This window comes from Anoplophora glabripennis, unplaced genomic scaffold, assembly GCF_000390285.2.
Source record: "Anoplophora glabripennis isolate ALB-LARVAE unplaced genomic scaffold, Agla_2.0 scaffold72, whole genome shotgun sequence".
NCBI lineage: Eukaryota > Metazoa > Arthropoda > Insecta > Coleoptera > Cerambycidae > Anoplophora > Anoplophora glabripennis.
Genome location: NW_019416536.1, coordinates 897,829 through 921,232, shown reverse-complemented (window position 1 = coordinate 921,232; position 23,404 = coordinate 897,829).

Sequence of the window (23,404 nt, the reverse complement as noted above, 5' to 3'; positions counted from 1 at the left end):
TTAATAATTTATGACGTTTCAGGTAGTAGATTATCAACGGTGAGGCTGCTTTTGTAGTGAGTCCAATAGTTTTGCGAGGTATTACGTGAAAGGGAGAATAATTCTTCTAGCTCCAGCACTATCAAATAAATTAACTGGTTTAGTAATAATTTTTAATAAATTAGCATGAACAATTTAAGGACGGATCATACTCCCTTGAGGCTAACTTTGGAGGTATCACAAAATCTTGTTTTTTGTTTAAGTTTCATTAAAAAATGATTCTGGCTGCAATTTTACAGAATCACATAGGTATCGTGACTATTATACAGTGAAAGTCAGTAGCTTGGAATAAGTTGGAAGAAATCAATAAAAAAATTGTAATAAGTAAATAAATGTAACAAGACTAAAATTATAATGCCCATTATTTAAAATTGATGAATAATGAATAATGAAACTTAAGTTGTTAAATTAAAACAAAAATACGAACGTATCTACTCTCTTCCATTTACGATCAAAGACCTGTTAAACTTCGAGTAATGACGCCGCCAAAGAATAGCACATTCCGATAAAAAATCGCAACCCCAATTATTTAAGTAGCTATAAACGAAATAAATAAATAATTCGGAACAATATATGACCGGTAATCCAATACAGCTCCCCGAATTCGCTCATTATTTATTTTTCCACGTTTCCGTGTTACCCGAGGGGTGAAGGAGAGTAAATTTATATCTTAGGTTTATCTTGGAAATTTCTATGATTGATTTTCCTTTAACTTTAGAGATTTGAGTGGGAATAACTAGAGAAAAGCCATCACCGAAAACTTGTTTAATAAATCTGTACAATCTTCGCTGCACGCAACGTAGCATTCGAATTACGTTTGGAATACAAATAATTCGGACTCGGAGGAAGGGTAGTGAACTTTTAGGTTAAGGTAAGTTCACAGGGGTGGATACCAAACATGTTTTTATGGTTAGCACTTCATGGTTACAACATTTAAATAAATTTTGACAGACCTTCAGCTACAATATGGAAAAAATGCTCATCGCTCAGGACTCCTGTCACCAGAATCCCATTTTCGACAAGGTTAAAAATTATCAAGAAATTTAGGCATCTCTATTGATACATTATTAAATATCAATATGAATGAAACTTATTTGAATACAAATTTGTAATCAATCACCACATCAATGAAATTAGCTAACAAATTCTCATTGAATAAAGAGCTTATATTCTCGCCCGACAAGGTTAATGAGAAGAAATAGGTTAATTAGTATATCGTGGGTTCTATCTTAATTACATAAGTATCAGATGTAATCAGAAACAAACGTCAAACACTTACAACCAACCAAAATAACGAGCGTCCAAATAAAACGTGGTCGAAGTTGGCTCTGACACATTGGACGTAGGGAGTAGCTTATAGCGACAAACTTAACCTCATTTCTCAACGAGCTGTATAGCAGCTGTCAGTTTCAATAACGTTAATGACTATATAACTTTATTTTAAAGAATAAAGGTTTTTCAGAAGACCACATTCTCATATTCTGTGAGTTTACGTAACCACTTAAATGAAACCAGGCTTCATCAGAAAAAAAGGTGATATTATGAAGTTCACCGTAGTTGTTTAAAAACCATTCACAAAATACAGCCCGTCGCGGAAAATCAACTTCATGAAGTTCTTGCTGACAAGTTAAACGATAGGAGAACAAACGCAAATCTTTTTTTAACACTGTGTGGCAGGTACCGACTGATACTCCCACCATTTGTGATAAAACACGTACAGAAGTTCTTGGCGCATTTTCCATTATTTGTTGGGGCATTTTCTTTTAATTCTTCAGTCCGCTTTTTAGGTCGGCCGCTTCCTTCTTTTCTTGTTACACTGCCCGTTTCACGAAAAACATTAACACAACGCTGAACTGCACTTTGAAAAATTTTGTACTCAACAACGCCGGGAAATTGATTTTGAAATTCTATGAAACATTCCTCAATAGAATACTTCCATATTCCATCAATCTTGCGTCCATTTCTAAAGTAGGACTCTATGATAAACACTTTTTGTTTTTGAGAAAACATCATTTTAAACGCTTTTTAAAACGAAAATATTCAAATTGATAGCGGCGATATAGCGCTTTGACAGATGACGTTTAAGTTCATTTGCCATACGCTACGCCCTACGTCCAAATTTTCAGAACCAACTTGACCACGTTTTTATTTGAACGCTCGTTATAATAACGGGGTTAAAAATGATTCATTAACACCGATTTTTTTTATAGAAACGTGAGCAATAAATCTACGTATATTTATTTCATTTAATTGCTGGAAATTGTCGCCAATTACTAAAATTGGAAGGCATTCGATGGCTATGTAAATACTAACATCCCTAATCCGGGTATTTTTGCAACCCTTACCATTCATTGGGGTTGAGATCATTAATTTGATGTCACATGTAAATGAAACTTTATAAAATAAGCGTATTTGACATTGAATGTGAATTTTTATCGTGTATTATTAAATCAGAATTACGTTTAATTAATTTTCTCTCTCTTGGTTCTGTCGAAGTTCTTGATCGACAGTCAGTTTTCGGTTGAACAAATGATCACTGTAAGTAGAGGAAAACGAAAACAACCTTTTCTATTTTTCGATAACATCCATCTAAATGGGAACTATGAGGAATAATCCCTACAAATAGAAGCGTAAGCTGTGTTATTTTACAAAAATAAGTAGGATTTGCATCTAATATCTCTCCGGCAAAGGGATTTTCGAAAAACATTGTTAATCCACTTTTAACAAGCCTTCCGAACGTTTTAATGAAAATCGTGGAATACCTTCATTCTCATTAAGCATAACGGATGTGGATTTAATTAAAATTTCAGACTGTTTGCAGTAAAAATCGTTATGTGTAATGCTTTTGACACTGTTTTACATCAAAGGTAAAAACGCACTCTTTGATGTTTTATCTCTGATAAACTATTTGTATAATTGAAATAAATATCGTGCTCAGTTACTAATCGGTCCAATCCATCAATATAGCGTGTGATCAGTATTAATAGAAGGAATTAATAAAAAAACTAAAACTACTTTCAGGAATATCTCGGAAATCCGTAAATTGTTTTTTTTTATTATTTGACAAGAAGAATGACTATAAAATTTCCTTTACGATTTAAACCAAATTACTTCAATTAAAATGTCAGCATTTAACGCCTTTTAATATAGTTCCGTGTTCCATTTAGATACCTATGGCTCAGTAAGTGTTAAATTGAAACACCCTGTATTGTTCAGCAGTTATAAATGAATGACCGTTTTCGAGAAATATGATTGCACACACACATTCATACTTCTTGGAGAAGTAATAGGATCAAATAGACATCAATTTATAGATAAATTGATGAAGTTGAAGCGAATTGCCTCTATGTCAAAGGAGGGACAAATGGCAGCGACTAAAGGAAGTCCTTTGGTGTCCTTATTTAATTAAAATGTTAAAGTGCACCCCAAGGACTACAGAGAAATATTATAGGATCGGCTTTAAAGAGGAAGTAATGGCAAAATTTGATTTTAGCCAAGTAACAGAAGCAGTATCCGTTTCATTTAACGAATTTCACGATATTATTCAATAGAAATGTATTCCCAATAAGAGATGTGTTATAAAGACATTATACGGGGTGTGTCTGAAATGAAAGCATTCCTTCAAATAGGTAATAGAGGATGAGAAAGTAAGCAATTTGCATTAAGCAACTTGTGGTCTTAAATTTAAATCAAATTAATTTCTAGTTAAAAAATTGTCAAATTTTTACAGCAAAAAGTAATTTAAGTTTCAAACTAAGTCCATTTTATAGAAAATCTGCGTTAAAATGGGGGAAAGTCTGTTATTTATGCATTAATTCATATTTAGACAAACTATGTAATAAAATCTATAAAAATGCATTGCTGGTTGCCTATATGCTATAGAGCCCTCTTGAGAGGAAAATATGAATCGTGTTATTAATTTCAGGTGCTGTCTCTATACATCAGAGACAACAGGCAGAATTTTTGAAACATGATGGAGGTTTTTTGTTGTAATATAATACCTGACGATTATTAAAATTTTTAAGCACGATAAATGGCGTAGCAAATGAAGTATATCCCGAGGCAATCGAAAAAAACAACCAGTATTTATTACATCGGGAGCAATATAAAGGGATTTTCATAAAGCATTTCAATTTGGCGAACATTTTTTTGTAGTTTTATGATATAAAATTGTCAATTAGCCTTTGTTGAGGTTTATTCCAAAAGAGAATTAAAAAAATATATTTTAACAAAAAATAAAAAAGCAATTCAAGTAGCTACTTACTGTAATGCAATGTCTAATTCCGGTTCTATTTTACCACAAGATACCATTGAATATAAATGTACGATGTTAAATTCGCAGTTGATTTTGAAAGAGAATTTTTTTATTGCTTACAGAATAAAAAAATATACAGGGTGATTCACAAATGGTGACCAAAAGAGAGTAGTAATTTGTATGTTAAATAAATGGATTACTATTGCTGGTAAGTTTTTAATATATTCCTTTAACATTTTGTTCAGGGAAGTACAAGATAGTTTTTTAAATGATTTTTGAGCCACATTTCTGTCTGATCGTTTTTTTTTTACTTTTTTGGTGTGTTTACATTTAATTCCACTCAAGTATCTTAAGAATAAAGTAGTAAATGCCAATAAAAGGCGATTTATAGATGTACATGATTATATAACCATTTTTAGTAAAAATAGTGTGAGGGTAGACACTGGACATAGGTGAATTTTATGTAGGTAGTACATTATGGTTCTGCCGTAAACGGGTGCGATCCTGTAACCTTTTATAATGAAAATAGCTTGTACGTAGGAGAAAATACTATGTTAATTCATTTCTTGCGTACGGTGTTTAATCATATCAAACAATTTAATATGCGTAATTTACTTTTTTATTAACAATTTGAATCAAGATTAATCAGCGAGTGTTTGACACGAGATACAACAGATATTTTTCCCATGAAATTAATAAAATAACGCACTCTTTGTTTGTGCACTGTGGAAAGTTAGTACATATGTAGAAGGCAAGTCCTTGCATAGAATTTAAGCAAGTAAATCGATCATCCCCATATTTAAAACAAATGGTTTTTATTTTCTGGTCTTATATGTTTCTATTAGTTCTGTCCTGGATTTTGTTCATGACTTTTGGTTGAATAATTTCGCTTCTATTTATCACAATAATGAATCAGTTGACATGCTATTAATTTATGGGGAATGTCGTCAGAGTGCCGATGTTGCATCACAGCTAAAAGCGGAACGGGTCAGTAAAAGAGCGGGCAGCAACTATTAACGGTATTCTGCTGGGCTTTTTATCATATCATAGCGTTCAACGAGCGAAAGTTATCTGTGATTTTTGCAAAGTCATCTTGTGGGTTTTCTAAATGGTGTGCCTTGAAAGTCAGGGGGAACAAGTGGTTGTAACACGATGGAGCACCAGTTCATTTCAGGCAGACACTGCTAGAGTCCTAGACATTTATTTCCGTGATAAGTGAACAAATAGTACAGGGTAGTTGAGAACCAGTCGCGTGGCCAGTAAAGTTACTACATCCCAACCCTTGTGACTCTTTATTAAGTTAATTTAAAGTTTTTAGTTTTTTGAAAAACGGCGCTTGGAAAAATATCACCCTGTACATAATTATTCTTACACGCGCTAGTATCAACTTGTACCAGTTCCTAGAGTCAATTATAAGACATAGTTTGCAATTAATTATAACTATTTATTATCACCACGACGCTGGTGTTTTTCACAACTTGCTCCCGCGTATGGTCGATTCGGAAGTGTGCACGAAGTGCCGTTTTTGTTTAGCGACAACAAAGTACAAACTTGTGTGAATTATGGCATACTCCAAAAACGTTTCAACCACGGGTAAGAGGTAAGTGCACCTTTTTACTTTTCCCTACTGATTTATGGATATATGCTGGATTTAGTACTTATTCGTTCTACAGCATTACGGCTCACTCTTCAATAAAGTTCCTCAAATTATCTGGAATATTTTTAATATCTGGTAACATAACATATGTATTCCTGACATGTGCATAAAAATGTTTCGTAGAAACTTATTCGATACATATGATGATCAGTATTGACAGTGCTTCTTGTTGAAGTTTGGATCCATGTAAAGAGAACCAGCCGGGCTATTGGTGAAGTCAGTGGTTCCAAAAATGTTTGCACCAATTATTGTGCTAAGTCAGTAGGTTTTATAAAAATGTAATTCTATTTGCAAAAAATATTTTTTGCAATCGTGTTTGCAAATACCCAAGATACAGGGTGTCTGTTACAGTACGCACTCTTCTAAATGTTTCAGTTCAACAAGCTGTAAATGATATAGAGGTCTAGGATATTATTTATCTCATAAAATATTATAAAACAAACATTTATTGTAGACTTTTTTATAATCTGCAGTACTAATAGGAATTCCACGTTTATGATTACATATATTTAATGCAAGCGTTTGTGTTTTATTTTTTTAATCCGCGATTTGATGGAATTTAAATATAAGCGTGTCTGTGGAGTATATAGCATATTGATTATGAAACAACATATGTTTAAAAGATAAACATCTAAATTAGCTTCGACGCGATACCAGCACACATAAATCATACACTTATGTAAATATAACAAGCTAAAACGTGTTTCTTTCTAGAGCTCTGTTTGGGACACGCCCAGATTATATTTCTTACAGAGTGTACCATTTAATATCTTAAATTTATTTAAATCCTATTAAATTAAAGTCAATTCGTCCAAAATAATATACGTCTTCATTTCATGCCATGCGTGCACGGTGATGGCTGATGCTGTTTTACTCTACATGTTCCGTTGACTGTTCCTTGATGCGCATTTATTAATTCTGGAAAACAAATATTTTGAAAATGCGGCGGTTTAAAATGCGTATCTTAGTTTCTACGCTGGTGGGAACATAACGCAGCACACCCCGTATATCTAGGCCACTTCAAGGTATTTGCGAGTTCCCTAGAAGGTTTTAGTTGTTCTCTAAAGAGCCGGGAAGGGTTCGAATGCCGACTACGACTTTCAAATCAAGAAAGAAAACCAAAAACGTAGGAAGTTAAGACTTTGATAAAGCAAACAAAGCTTAAATGTTTCCCGGGGGCAAGGGTTCAGCGCGGCGGCGGGTGAGGACCTCCCCCGCCAAATCCGGTAAATAAGAACGTTGCTGAAAAGTTACGGGGCACTAAACGGCAGAACAAATAACGTAATACCTCTTTAGTAGAATACTAAATTCCCTAATTGAAATAAATAAAGTTTAATTCGATACGTTCAGCGGCTCACTCCTTGCTTAAATAACACTTAAGGCGTTCGAGTCATAACGCTTTCGCTGGTGTATATGCGGAATTGAGACCGGAATTTGGGGGCTTTTTACCAGAAGGAGTACTTAATATGAATTATTTTACCCATTTTCATAAAAAGCTCAATATTCTCTCCACCTCTTATTTCTTACTTTGCTTAAATTTTCATTTTGTGCACAAACTAGTTTTACAGTGAACCGAGAAAACAATGCATTTACTATTTCCGAACGTGTCGATATGGTGTTAGTGTATGGTGCAGCCGGAGAAAATACGCTCGCGGCGACTAGGTTGTACCGGGAACGATGGCCACAACGTCACCCCTCATGTGCAAATACAATCCTACAGTGCGTTCAGCGGCTGCGAGATACGAGAAGTGTTATTCCTCGAGGAGAAGGACGTGGTCAGCAAGTGAACCTTAATGTTGAAGATGCAGTGTTGGAAAATCTTGACGAAGACCCCACAATTGGTACTCGACGACTCGCTCAGCAAGTAGGAACCTCATCTCGTACCATACAACGCATCTTAAGGCGCCAGCTGTTGCACCCCTATCATCTGCAACCAGTTCAACAGATTTTACCCCCGGATTGTGATCAACGAATGCGTTTTTGCAGATGGTTTTTACGGCAATGTGCCAATCAAGTAGGCTTTCCTGTTTATGTTTGTGTAACAGATGAGGCGACATTTACCCGTGATGAAGTGAATTTCCATGATATGCACATATGGGCCGATGAAAATTCTCATCCTTTGTAGTTCATATATAATTTTGTTCTAGTAACATTTTATTAATTCCCCACGAAAAGAGGTTAATTATGTTTTATATAACTAGATTTCTAGAACTCATTTAATAAGATTTTTTGAAAAAAAAAATAGAATTTGTTTGAGCTTCCTACCCTTAAAATATTAAGGAATATCATTAAAATAATATAATAAATATGAAGGATGGCATAAATAAATATTCACTGCGCTGCTAAAATAGCTAATTAATGAACAATTTTTTTACTTGTTTTCCTCATTTCAATCACTTTTTTGTTCGAAACAGGCATCATATCCTGGTTTCCACGTACTCTTTCGTCTGTTTCAGATTTTTTTGTGGGAGATTCTGCTGAATTCGCAAAAATGTTTAATCCTCCACTGTTTATAATTCATTAGAAAACCGTGCCCGTAATCAATTCCCTTATAAAAGGATAACAAAGTAGAATGCACCGGACCTCACCTTCGTTCCTGCGAGTAATTTACTCACTAAAATTCCCTGAGGATTCCCGTCACCTAATAAATGAATATGCAGCTTAAAACTAAACGAACGATAAATATAGAATGTCAGAATTAATGCCATCGAATAGGGAATAATTTTCATCGCTGTCTGTTTTGATTTTCTTTTATGATAGAGGGAAATTGATTAAGCTCAGTACAGTACAGAGTGTTAAATATAAATTGTTGACAGCTCTACATTTGGTGTCTATTTCTTTAACAACAATTTGTATCTTGTTATTTTAATAAATTAGTTCATACGCTAAATTTTTTAAGTAAACAAATACACATTATAACAATTTTGACATGAAATAACTTTAGATAAGTCGTTATATTCATCTTATATTTGAAAACAGCAACGGTTTGACTTTTATATAATTTTAATTCAACATGACTTTACCATCAAGACGAATATCTTAGGTAAAGTTTAGTAACGCAGTAATAGGAGCTCCGGTAGTTGTAGATAACCAGTCTCCATCAGAGGGTTGTAGCAATCCAAGAGACCGGAGAGGGACAAGAACTTAAAAAAAAGTTACTTTCTATCGTTGGATTATAAAAGTAATTTATATTTTGGTTCAATGAAATGATGAGTTTAATTTCCAAAAGTAGTATAACATTTTTTCTGGGTACGACCTTCATAAAAATTGCAGTTGGAATAATCCTATCTTCAGAACAGTTTTTAATACCTATCTATCATGTTTCGAATGACCAATAAATTGGGCCTCTGGCAACCCCAAGAATGCCATTAGGCAGCGTCTGGGTGTTTTCCGTTCTGTATGCCGATAGTGGTGGATCAAACCAACCTGATGGTCTGGAACTTCACTGAGAACTAATTAAAACTGAGCCAAACTATTCCGTTTCGGATTGAAATGTATAGCTAGGGCGCAATCAAATTTGCAACACGCTTCTGTAGTTAATCTGACGGTGTCACCAATCTTACTTCATGCGGTGAGTTTAATTTAGAATTTATGTTATAAAACTACAAAGTTAAAAACTAGATGAATGTGCACTGAAAGATAAAAATGTACGCCTCGTTTCTAATAAGTAAGAAAAGTAATTCCATTTATTGGACTCTGTAAAGAAATATTAAAATTTTTAAAAGAAAAGCATATCTGTCAACGCCAACCGTAAATAAATGTCGCATCGTGTGGATGGTGCATATCCATACCTTTGAAAAAATGCCTCTACTCTAATTTTATGCCGACATTTTAGAAAACAATAAGAAACAGATTTTTTGTTGCCCGTAACCACTTTTAACGCTTGTTCGTAAATAACTATTTAACGAGAGCCTTAGCTACGTTCCACGTCCGCGAAACGTGTTTTCTTCCCAACCCCACACGCCCCTCTCCCCAAATTACTAAAATAGTTTAGAGTAACTTAGCGCGGAACAAATTAAATGAAATTTATCGCGAGCAGAAACCCAACGGAATAACGAGATATAAACGTTAGAAGACAATAATTATTAGTATGGCTTAAGAGGAGACTTCCACTTGTCGAGCTCGTAATGTGTCTCTTAGTAAAATTTATTTTTAATTAAAGCCTGTCGTGTGCATGGCAGCGCGCCAGGAGCGTGTCCCTTGCCGGGGATTCGGCGCTGGTTTCCGGGAAGCCAAAGAACACTCGGGGTCGGCCCGCCCCCCTCCCCTCAGTCAAAGTTTAGTAATTACCGGAGCAGGGAAGTGTTTTTAGACGGTCCTGTCAAACGGGCCGCCGCCCCCCGAATTAGCCCAATCTTCGATTAGTTCGATGACAGTCGCCGTGTCCTGACGCCCGGAATGCGCGACTCGGTATTTCTTATTAGACCCGCTTGACGTTAATTATATGGAAAAACGCTGACGCCGCTCCGGGACGGATTTTTTCACCAAATCGGATTAATCGCGTTTGTAGCTTTCCCCAAAACTTATTACTTATATACAAGGTGCTTGTTTATGCATTGCGTTTATACGAGTAAATATATTTGGTTTCTTGTCCACACATAATCGGCATAACAAATTTTAGTTATCGTTATTAGCTCTTATTAGCTCTATTAGTAGCTCTTCTTAGCTCTTATTATATTAGCTGTCGTCTTATTAGCTCTTTTCCGCTCGCTTATTACCTCTTATTAGCTTTTCTCAGCTCTTATGGTATTAGTTGTCGCCTTAATAGCTCTTATTAGTTGTGTTATATTAGCTGTCGTCTTATTAGTTCTCTTATTATCTCTTATGAGCTTATTAGCTCTTATTATCTCTCTTACTAGCTCTTATCTATTAACTCTTCTTATCTCTTATTAGCTGTCGTGTTATTGGCTCTCCTATTAGCTCTTCTTAGCTTTTCTCAGTTCTTATTATATTAGCTGTCGTCTTATTAGCTCTTATTAACTCTCTCATTGCTTCCTATTAGCTCCTCTTAGCTTTTCTCAGTTCTTATTATATTAGCTGTCGTCTTATTAGCTGTGTTATATTAGTTGTCGTTTTATTAGCTCTTATTAGCTCTCTTATTACCTCGTATTAGCTTTTCTCAGCTCTTATTAACTCTTCTTAGCTCTTATTAGCCGCGTTATATTAGCTGTCGTCTTATTAGCTCTTATTAGCTTTTCTCAGTTCTTATTATATTAACTGTCGTCTTATTAGCTGTGTTATATTAGTTGTCGTTTTATTAGCTCTTATTAGTTCTCTTGTTATTTCTTATGAGCTTATTAGCTCTTATTTCTCTCTTATTACCTATTTTTTTATCTTATGTAGTTTTATTAGCTCTTATTAGCTCTCTTATTACATCTTATTAGCTTATTAGTTCTTACTTAGCTGTAGCTCTTATTAGCTGTCTTATGTTTTACTGTGTTCTACAGGTATTAAGTTAATTCAAACAATCTTTAATCTTTTCAGATCTTATCTTATCTAAGTAGCCGTGAGTTCATTAATTCTTTTAGGTAGAAAACGGAAGGAGGGATCTGAAGTTATCACCCTGTATAAGAAAAAAATGTCGATGTGGAAGATTCCGCTTTCAGTTACCCCCATGAGCATCCGCAGTCTCGGCAGGTTGTTTCAGTGGAACAAAACAAACACCTGTGTCAAAGAGTTTATTAATTATTGATTCAAGACGAGCAATTAGCGAAGTGAACAGGTTTCTCTTACAAGAGAGCTTCCTCGCTGCTCGACATCAGTGTTCGATGGTATACGTATTATTAAATTACCTCTTCTATTAGAAGGCAGTCGAGAAGCACTCATGCCGTCATTTCGTTATAATATTTAGTTATGGGTACCATTAGTGTCTCTATTGGATCGCGTTTTAGGACAATATGCTCATAGAAGACAAAGTAACGTTGTTACTTCGGGGTGGCGGGGGAAAATTTGCTATTTTTACTTCTATTGGAAAAGGTTTAAAAGATAAGAGATGTCAATCGTTGTTTAAACTGTTTTTTTACATCTCATCAACATCTCTTTAGTCAGCTCTCATACTGAAGCAAACAATTGCCATCAAGTATATTAATAAATGAACAGTTTATAGAAGACAGTAGTAAAAAAAATAACTAATACTTCTAAAATAAAAAAGAAATGCAAATCTAAACTGTTTCGGCATTTCAAATACATTATTTTACATGGCTTATCAACATACTGTTTAATATTCAATTTTGAATTCAGTTTCTCGAAGGAAAATATAGCAATGTCGGATGTTTTTAGAAATTTTTTCGTATATTTTAACGAAGTATTTCTTTACGTAGGTAAGTATTATTTTAACAATCTGTGGAGTTTGAATATACTTAAAAAAATGTCCAGGAACAGTATAAATCTATATCTTTTTATAAAACCTACATAAGTTTGAAATAGACTTAATAAAACAACAATTTTTAAGATCTAAAGAATGTATTTAAGTACGCTGACATTTATACAATCCATATTATCTTCGGAATATCTGGGCGAATGGAATTTGTAATGGGATTAACTACTTCTTATTCAGAAAAGTATTGCCCTCGACCAACTAGGAATTGGCATTATAGGTATTTCGAGCATAAATATTCCGCTGGCGTTTCATTTTACGTATGAATTTTTGTTTTTGCCCCTTAGAATACGTAAAGACTGCAGTCTGACTACATTAGGAAACATTGCATGAAAACTAAGAAAACAAAACTTTTGAACGGGGGCATCCTTTAAACGGGAAAAAGCAGAGGATGCTGTTTCAGGAGTGGCGCAGGGAATATTAAGTGGCTTATGGAATATGAGAAATGTATTACATAAGTTAGTTGTCTAAATAAGTGAAAATGTGATATGGGGTTACTATAACCTTTATCTAGTTATGCCAAGAAAAACCCGGGTGACTAAAAAACAGTCTTGTTTTACATTGAAGGAAGAGGATTGCTGCTGAAGATCTCTTTTTGTTGTGACACGTATGTTGATAAAATCCTGCACACTTATAATTGTTTGCAGCACTGAATACTAGGCTCCCTTTTTTTTAATGAAATAATGATTTGCTGTTCTTTTTCGAAGGACTCTCGTATAATTCCGGACATGAACGTTACAAATAAAAAATTCTTCTTTGAAGAAGATTTACGAAGCGTCGCAGGAGCTTGACTTACTGGCAATATATTAATGTCCCCCTTTCGACAATAAACAACAATTTATCCCCAGATACGAATCCGATGCTTTCACGCACGACCTACCCCGTAGTATCCCGTCCTTAGCTTTCTTTGTTAGGCTAAAAATCGAGCATGAATCCCATTATAACGAGAGGCAAACGCAATTACGGCTGTTCCTCCAGTTTGACAGTCTAATCATAAATTATATTATATAAACGTTAGTGTTGTTTAATATAGATGAGGTACGAGATCTGGGAGTCAATTAGCAAATGTCTCTGGTGCGTGCGCCTGTCGCAATCTGACACAGCTCATATTGTATACGTGATTTATAGAACGAGACTGGCTGTGTACATGATACGGCGTTAACTTGGGCAAATTCGGTGGCATTCTTACAGGTACGCACGTAATGGGACTAGTTCACCGAAGTTGACGAATTCGTAAAAACAATTAGACACGTGGGGGGAGTGGGGTAGTACCGGCCACATCTCAAAAAATGTGAATAAGAGAAAAAAATACCAACTGTTAACAAAAACTTTCATTTAGGAAAACACACTCAAAAATGTTTCGTTTTATCTTTTATGTTGCTATTGGTTGTAATTAATTTGAATTTGCAGGGATTTATTTGTAGGCATTTTATTGTGTATTCAAATTTGCCGCCCGTTGTTATCCTGGTAACGAGGTTGGCAGAAATGTTAGTTATGGAAGTTGAGAAGATGAGGAAGAGAACAGGATTATTCAGAAAGAGAGGTTAAGAAACGACAACGCATGGTCAACGTTCTTTGATGTTTTTATGGAACAGAGATAAAAATTTCATCGTTAAAAAATATATCATTCGATGAATTTCATAAAAACATTTCTGCAGAATATGTTTTTCCATTCAATAAATCCTCACATTCATTAAACTTCAAAGATAGAACCTTCAAAGTTTGTTATATCTTAATACTGTCAGCCGTTTCACCTATTACAATAAGTTTGAAATGGGTTTACTTGATATTGTGGGTGTAACTCAGTGTTGACCGACACTGCTTCCCATAATATCATTGGTTAAAAAAATTAAATTTGCACAGTTATCTGTAATCAATGAAATAAATTCCGGATTAAAACCTTCATAAGATGCAATTTGGATTTTTGCGGGTAAAATTCGGTAAAACGAAAACGGATCGCTATTTTCAATTACAATTTTCTGTGAAATCCCAGACCGACTTGATTATTGAAATTAAATAATTATTCCTGCCGAACAAACTTGCCAAACGCGTTAGCCTTGCGTGAATTTCTAGTAATCCAATTTTAGTTATCGGACTTCAGCAGTTGGAAGTGCAGAATTTTGGAATTAGATTCTCATGAACAGGTCTGGCGCATGGATGTGTCCTGATTAATTGAAAACTCGATCCACTCTATTCTTATTAGCTCTGGAAAGCTCAGTGCTAGAGTTGTTGAATCCTAATGTTTACCCATTAAAATGCAAGTCGAATTTCATTGAATACATTTCGTATGATTCTAATAAAGAATTTTTACCGTATTTTGCTACACTTTTGAATAACAGTTCATCCTGCAATTTTTCTGAAATCGAAGTATCTGTATCATTAACTGTGGTACGCCTTTTAAAGAATTACATTTAATAGAAAATTAATTCAAAGCCGAAACAAAAAAATCGACATATTTTGAGGCAATTATTCTGGAAATTGGCTAAGCGATATTTAATTGTCGGGACACCAGAATAAAATTAATGTCTACCGGTTTTATTAATTCCTAAACTTTCTAAAGTTTAAGAGCGGTCATGTTCTTGCATATGCCGGGAAATTTATCCGGTTTAAAGGGATGGGACGGATAGGCCCAGTGGCGGCGTAGTAATGTATAACAAGCATACTTCTAAAAAAAAAAAATTGTAAAATCTTAACAAGCTACATTTGTTTATTTAAAAGTAGTGTATTAAATTGAATCTCGTCCGGAAAATGAAGAAGAAGAAGAGGTTCAAAGAAAAACGGTCGGAAAGAGTCGATGGTTATGGGAAGTTATGTTTATTGTAAATAACGGGAAAACCCTATAATTTGTGACAGGTAGCAATTGAAACTAATTCAAGAAGAGGCTTGTGTTAATCTGAAGACAAAATTTTACAAATCAAGTAGATATACTCTATTTGACTTTCACGGCTGAAAATCTGTCCAGTGTATTGCTACGAGCGAAGAAATAGCGGAGAAATAAAAATATTGTTAATGACAATACTTGTAATATTAATACTCTTAATATTAATAATAGTGTAAATTGTGCCAATGGTGCTATAGGTATGAACTTCTATAAGTATAAGCATTTTGATTGTTTGTAATTCATATCGGCCAATTCGAATACTTAAAGATGCCTTTTGGACTAACAATTGTACTTCGAGTATTTATATATGTCTTTTAGAACAGAGAAAAGATAGCATTTACATAGAAGACATTTTAATAGCAACCAATACTGTCAACGAAAACCTATTATTGATAAATATGGTATTAAAACCTGGTAACTATTTTCACCACTTATTTACTTAATTTCGATTTTCATTTGTTTGTTTTAAGCATAACTCAACGATGTTTACTGTTTGGCAAATTATGAAAGACTGGCTACTACAAGCCCTGTTTTAGTTTTTATAAACTGATGACAAAAGAGTTTGTTGCTAGTTGCTATGGAGAAGTCATATTAAACTTTTGTGAAATTTTTAATTGAAAGTTTTTTCTACTTTTTCTTTCACATGAATATGTCAAAATTTTAAAATTACGTTATGTTTTTTATTTAACGTTTCAACTCAAAATATCATAACATATAATTTCTTGGAAACTTTTATTCACTTTCGTTTTATTAGCACCCTGCATGAGCTTTCCCTTTCCCTAACGATCCGCCTATGGCACGCTGCATGGACAGTGAATAGTAAAGATAAGACTAGTTTAACTCGCTGGGCGCTGCTTCATTGGGCTTATACGTGTCTTGGGGAAATTTGCTCCAGTTGCCTTCAACCCCAAGGGATTAAGGTGTAAAACTATGTTACCATTAGCCATCCTGCAGGACTATCCCCTCGCCCCTACGTCCTGTCGTCCTAGATACACATATATAACATCTTGTGTTATAACGAACGGTCTCTGCTCACTGAGAGAGCTGTATTACCTTATTAAGTTTTTAAATAAATGTTTACGAGGTGCTGCTGCGTGAAAAATGTATTATAGAAAAATTTAATGAAATTTGTGCTGTTGGGAAACTTTTCTGAAGCTTGTTGGTATGCATATTTCCTAATACGCACATCTATTAATTAATTAACAACAAGGTAATTGATGGTTAGTACTTTTTAACTTTTTAACTGAGCAGAGTAACATTAGCAACATAACCCAATTGTTTAAATCCATAGTTAGTGGTTAGTGGGCGCAAAATGTATCCCTATAAATTTCTCAAACTCGGAGGCTTAAGGACATAAAGAACCAGATTTCCGGCGAAATTACAGAACGTGTAAAAGTTATAACTGAGGCCAGCTACAGACTTAATGTGGCATTACTACCCCACGATATATTTAATCGTTGCGTCATAAACTCTTGAAATGTTTCATAAAAGACCTGTGTCGCAATAAACAGCTAATGCCGCCTATTTGGTGTTGCTGGTAACTTATATAGCGTAGATATTTTTAATTATACCTCTCGAAATGTCCCTTACTGCGGCGTAAAGGACAATCGACTCAAGAATGATAAAGGCAGGTAAATGTAATGAATAAACTCAAGATATGTATCTCGTTTCAGTATAGTTGGCCAAATAATTTTTTATGTTATCTACAGGGTGAGTCAGAAAGAATGGGTCAACACTAAGCTGGAGATACTAGACACCAAAATATCATGTTTGAGCTTATGCTTTATACGAATGCCGCTGCTTTAAGGAATACAGGGTGTTCAAGGTTTAAATTTTATTCTGAAATTTCTCAATAATTGAGAAAGTTTTGAAAGCATGCGAATTAACCAATTATTCATATAAAGATAAAAAAGTAAAGGCACTAAAACTGTTCCTTAAGGAACACCATACTCAGCAGCATGTTCATTACTGATTTCTGAGTTTATTTGAATTTCTTTTTCTCCATTTGAACAACTTTTTAGTAAATTGCGTATTGGTCTGGTGGGTTTGGCTGACGAATCCTAACGGTTTACTAGACGTTGGGGGTATAATTCAAGGCTGGTCGGGGTATTAGTGCGCTGAGTAGTTGCCCAACAACATCATCAGTATAAAAAACGCATAATATAATTTCCCCAGCAGATATTTAACACGCATATAGCATAGGATTGCCGACCTGTGACATAACTACGTTTCTAGGCTAGCTCAATCAAAAGGTAAGCAAATACAGTACCGTTCGCCAACAAAATAAAAAAAATAAAACTGCAAGCCGCTCCTGAAATAACTCCTATATTCTTACATTACAATTCCAGTAAGATTAAAGCAAGAAATTACTTGAGGGAGCGGATTTTAAAATTCCTAGTTTTTCCTTAACCTGCCTTCTTTATTCAATTACAACGCCCGATATAAAAGTAAGGAGAACCTGTTCGCAACTGGTAGTTCGCCCGGCGGGGAGCGGATTCAATTTTGTTACGGAGGCAAAAAGGGCAAGGGAAAAATATGAAGGATTGCCAAAGCATCTAGCGGTATTACCTCTACAGAGGGGGTCCGTACACTCTCTAAGTATTTTTATTTAGTTATGATGTAATCGCAAAGTGCGAAAAGATCCATTTGCTTGCGATGGAATCAGCGATGGATTGACAGTAGTCATACCGCATACCGGACAAATATTTCGGTTGATCTACCATTGTATAATGCATGTGCATTACTAATATTCCTATTCGACTAGCACGTCTAACAACGAAGAAACCAATACTAAGGCCCCTAATTTGGATATTGTCGACATAAAACTAATCCATAAGTAATTCCCGTTCGAGGGCGTCGCTAAATTGGAATCATTAACGGTGAAATTATGGTATTTGTTTTCATTGCCGGTGGGACAGAAACAAAAATCCAATTAACTCAATCATCAGATTGTTAATTGCACTTGCGCCTGCATGAACCCCGCATTGACAGTGTTACATTATTGCGCGAAACAATAACTACTCCAATTATCTGCTATTAGCTAGCTGTGTTACTCACAGTTAACCCGCAACACATGCTAAAACCTGTGCGCCAGAGGTAGATTAACTATTTGATAATATCCTTGCCCCATTGCTCTGCGGATTATATTTTCATGCTGATCAAATGAATCTGGGTGGAATCCGTATGGCTTAAGAGTAGCGGATAATGTACTTGTTTCGAGTCAGTTACAACTACTAATAATAACGTTTAGATTTATGTTCAAATACAAAAATCAGTTCTTTAAAGCAATGAGCCTCGTCTTATGTTTTCTTTATTTAAACTTGTAACTAGTCTATAATCGCTTGCTGTGTCCGATAGTGCTTTGGGAAAATTTGGAAACATCGGTGAAAGTTGTCTGCAGTCTCTTGCCCATGGTCTCTTATTTTTGGTAGGATCCCCCCAAATCTATGGTTCTGTTTTGTGTGAACATTCGATCTTGTCTCTCGTCTTACTCTATCGACGGCTAGCCTTCCTCTCCAAACTGCATCGGTCAGAATCGCGCACTTCACTTAAATTCACTTGAAAGACTTTAAAGAACTACATAATTAAGCATTATACAAATAAATAAAATTTTACTATAAGGCTGAAAAATTCTTATAAAAAGTGTTATTAGGCATTACATTCCGAAATGCAAATTTGTTGGAATAAAGTGCCTTCCTTGCAGATTATGCATCTAGATTACTTTTGGTTCGGCGATTCCTTGAATGTATACCTCCCGTAAGCACTGAAGTATGCACTGCAACTAATGTATTTCAAGGGTTAGTAAATAATTGCAGACTTCCTAATTACATTGGAGATGTAGGCGGGTCGTAGTTATTGCTCAAACTGCTACAGTGTAGCAATTGCTTTTCAAGTTGAGGAATGTGTGCAGGATGCACCAGGATTTCAATTCCTCGGTGTCATGGAACTGTCTTCAGAATGAAAAATCGTGCTCGCGATAGGTCACGGGTTTTGATTAGTGTTTTTTTTATGAAGCTCTTTATCACATTTCTCGTAATTTTATTGTTTTTCTCCAAATATCACCTCATTTTAAGTGACAATAGGAGAATAAGGTATCATTGTGATGTTTTCAATTACCTGTGCTTTAAGTCAAATGATCCAATGTTGTCTGTGGTTACCAATTTAACCTTAAGTTTTTTATAACGCATTGATATACGAAGACAACGCATTGTAAAGAAATTCTATCAACAATTAATTGCAGAAAGGAAGAAGTTTCTACATTAATCATCCGTTAGAAGTGACGTTATATTAATCGCCTCCATAGTTCTCTAAGGAGAATCAGAAGATTATCTAGAACTAATATCGTAACTTCGATTGTTCCGCTACACTCGATAACTTCTCAATAAAGGAAGAGATAGATGCGTTAAAAGATATATGACAAATTGCATCGCATATTACAATTAATATTTTTCACAGATTCAGAAAAATAGTTTAGGCTACAAGTTTTGTAATACAGTAACTGGATTATTTTATAATGTTAGTCAATTAATCAGTTTTATGGTAATGAAAATTAATGTTAGATATATATTAAACATAATTGCGTTTGCACGGGGTTTAATTGAATATTTAACAGTTCGGTAGTATCTATTTTAATAATTAAATCGTTACGTATTCTATTTAATGGAACAGCCACACGCTTGGATGGCAATTCAAGGATTAATTATGAAAGTGACAATTCGTTAAAACTATTTTTCATTGTAACCATGACAGAGCGTATATTTACGTTGGGTATATGAGCTTTATTACACTTTACACCCTAAGCTGGTTGCTCTGCTTAAAGGTTTGGTTTACACTTTTACTAGTTTTTTTACTCTCTTGTATCTATATCTGTCTTTAAGGCTTTTAGCACTGCTTTTTAGGCCTTAGTCAAAGATACAGAAAGTTTTGGACGGATTGGACGGTAGATTGCCAGAAATTTCCGCTCTGGTTACTGAACTGCGAGACATGAGAGTAGACGTTCGATCACGCTTCGGCTCCACGAATCCTTGGTTTATATCCGGACGTCTGGCCTCATGGAATAGGGTGATATTTTAATTTTACGTGAGATAACTCGTTTGCACTAAAGAATACGACGCTCTAAGACACACATGTATCATACAGTAAGCACTCTAGTACTTCGTATACAACACAAGCGATAGAAATTAAGTTTTGCTACTTTGCAAATATTCGACCGCGACATTAATTTCAAACATGCCCTCGTTGCCTAAGAGAGAACCGTTGACGCTTGTCGCCTATTCAGCTCGGCTTGTTCCCCTGCAACGAACGTCAATATTAATGGCAACCGTACGTTGATTGAGCCGCATCCAGTGCCGCTGACATAAACCGAAGTGTGGATGGTCCCTCATGGCATAAAACAGAGAGAGCACTCTCTGATTTGTTTCGCACCGTAAATAGTAATATTCAACTCGATTCCCGTTCTCCAGAGTGTGCGAAGGAGGGACCTTGTGTTAGCTCCCTGCCGCTGCAGATATTGGACAGCAGTTCTAGCATAAATATGTAAAGAATTTTCAGTGGAGAATATAAGCTTTCAGCGCATAGAACACAATAGAATAAGTATATAATCTAGGAAAATACGGCTGGGTTTAACCATGGAGGAACTTTCAATACTCGTTTCGGATTGTCGCGTTTCATTCCCGGAGGTATTTTACTGTTTTCCGGAAGCTATTTGAACTTTAAAACAAAGTCGGGGATGTGATATGAGTGATGTATTATTTATATAAAATTGCGGGGATTAGAAATGCAACAATTTCAGTCGTAAATGTAATAAATATGGTAATATATTTCAGGATCTACACGAAGTTCATTTCTATTTAAATTATGTTTCTTTTCTTTCAAATGTTTAGTTTTATTTTATTTTATCGAAAATGAAGGGGCGGAGCACAAGAACTACCCCCGTTACCGAATAGCAAAAGTCACATCTTCAAGAAGACCAAGCAGATAATTTCGAAGAATTCATGAATTCGTTTTCCATAGAAAACCATTAATTCGATTTGGAAATATGAACGACCCAATTAAAGCTCCCATTCAAAATAATCTAGAGGATTCAAATCAGGCGATCTCGCAGGCTGCAGCATTTTACTACGCCAACTAAACCATATCCTATTACATGTTTCGTTTAACCCAGTTTAATCAAGAAAAATGCATAGTGAAGCATGTGAGCGCTGATAAAAGGCTTCAGCGTCATCGCCGTTTATCGATTCTCGAACGGACTTATTTTCTATTTCTACACAATACATTTTTTTCTTGGACTTTTTCAGATATATTCGTTGAAAGAGACAAGTGTCCCAAAAATAGCTCATTTCGGGCGGGTAGCATGTGTGCCCGGGCTTCTGTTTGATACAGATCTAGTCCCGAATAGCCGGCAAGTTAAATTAACCGAGGATATACAATTATAAACGATACCGCGCGGAATGTGCAATCAGTCTTGTTTCTTGCTATAGTCAGATGTTGGACGTTGGTTGGTCTAGAACATTCACGTAATAACATACTGTGAACAGCTGTTAGATGGAGAACATCAGTCTTGTCCCGAGATAAGGTTTATGTCGACTATTGCGATTCGCCGATGATCCGGGCGGGGTTGCCACGTTTTCCAGTACACGTGGTCGGAGAAATCAGTAGATTTAAGTAAAATGTAAGCAAATGGTATAATAGCACAAGCACCAAAATAAAAAACTAACCTAGAGACCCCACAAAGCTATCTACAGGTTCGGAAAGATCCCATGGTTGATCGACCGTTACCTGAGAGCGATAAAGTAAGTCATAGAAATCCGTGCGATAGAGAAGGATGGCTCTAATGAAGGCGTCTCATAGTCACCGTCCATTTCGCCCTTCCACAAATAAGATCCACTTGTAATTCAGCGACCGGTGGTCATCTTTGTTTTCGTCGTTTGCCTTTTCTGTAATAGATGTCACTACTTACACAACTCCGACTTCGGTATTCCGAAATATAATATAATCTGTTAACAGAGGGCAACGTCCTTTGACGTTGAAAATTTAAATGTTTTTGCCTACGGAGTTCTTTTTTCTTTCTTACCCATTTAGTAAAAAAGAAACGGGCCTTACTTATTCACAATGTCACGAATTGCCGCCGGACTGGATTAATAGATTGCTTTCAGTAGATCTAGGGAAAAGCCGGTAAGTTTGGCAACGGTGGCACCGAGAGATTGTATTGCCTGTTTAATACTGGCGGCGATAAAATACGCCACCTCTAGCGACAGAAGCACTAACCAAAGGCCGTATAAATCTCTCTCCGGGCTCGTGTCTGGCGTGCCAACCGCACAGACCACCCTCTTTCTCTTCTTTATCATTTGCCGACTTGATAGGCTGCCAATAAATTATACAGGAACTCTACTTTCGCACCTTCCTGAATTCGCAAATTCTCCGTGCGCACTCGGTTTTTGCTAGAACCAAAATGTATCGTGTATGCAGAAGAAATATAATATATTAGTAGGGCACGGCGTTTTTACTTGGCTCCGTTTGATTTATTCCCGCTCTGCGTTTCCGCAATAAGCCGAAACTAGTCGTATGTAAACTGCGAACAGCGCATTAGCAACGGCTGCACTACAGGGTGACTACTCCAGTTGGAACCACCACTGAAAGCCACGGAACAAAAGAAAGACTACACCATCAAGAAATCTACAACATAGCCTCTCTATATTAAATGTTTATTAACGGAATCTGCCACGGGAATGCTTACCAGTTCGTTTAAATTGCCAAAAACCAAAATCCTTGTATCAACGTATAGAGCATTTTTTTCTTTGTATGAAATCTACCGCCCTGTAGACAGACATAACTCCAGATAAATCACGAAACACCTCCCAAATAATACACTGTCATTTGAATACTGCGAGCTGCCATAAATAATTAGTCCAGCAGGACCGCCACACATAAACCCCTGCAAATTAATTGGACCGGCCGATGCAGTTGACATAAAAAATTGATCCTGCGTTTCCTTCCTGACAGCGTTGTTAAAAATGATCCACAGCGTGTGACTGATTTTAAAGCCCACCTCTACTTATTGTTTCACTTTCGGACGGGACAAAGGCACCCCTCATCGAGGGGGTCAACGTCATTTGCCTAATTGGAAAGGAATTTGCTTTTAGGGCCGCCGATACACCCCTGCAGCGCGACAAAACCGGCAAGTAATTAAATATGCAC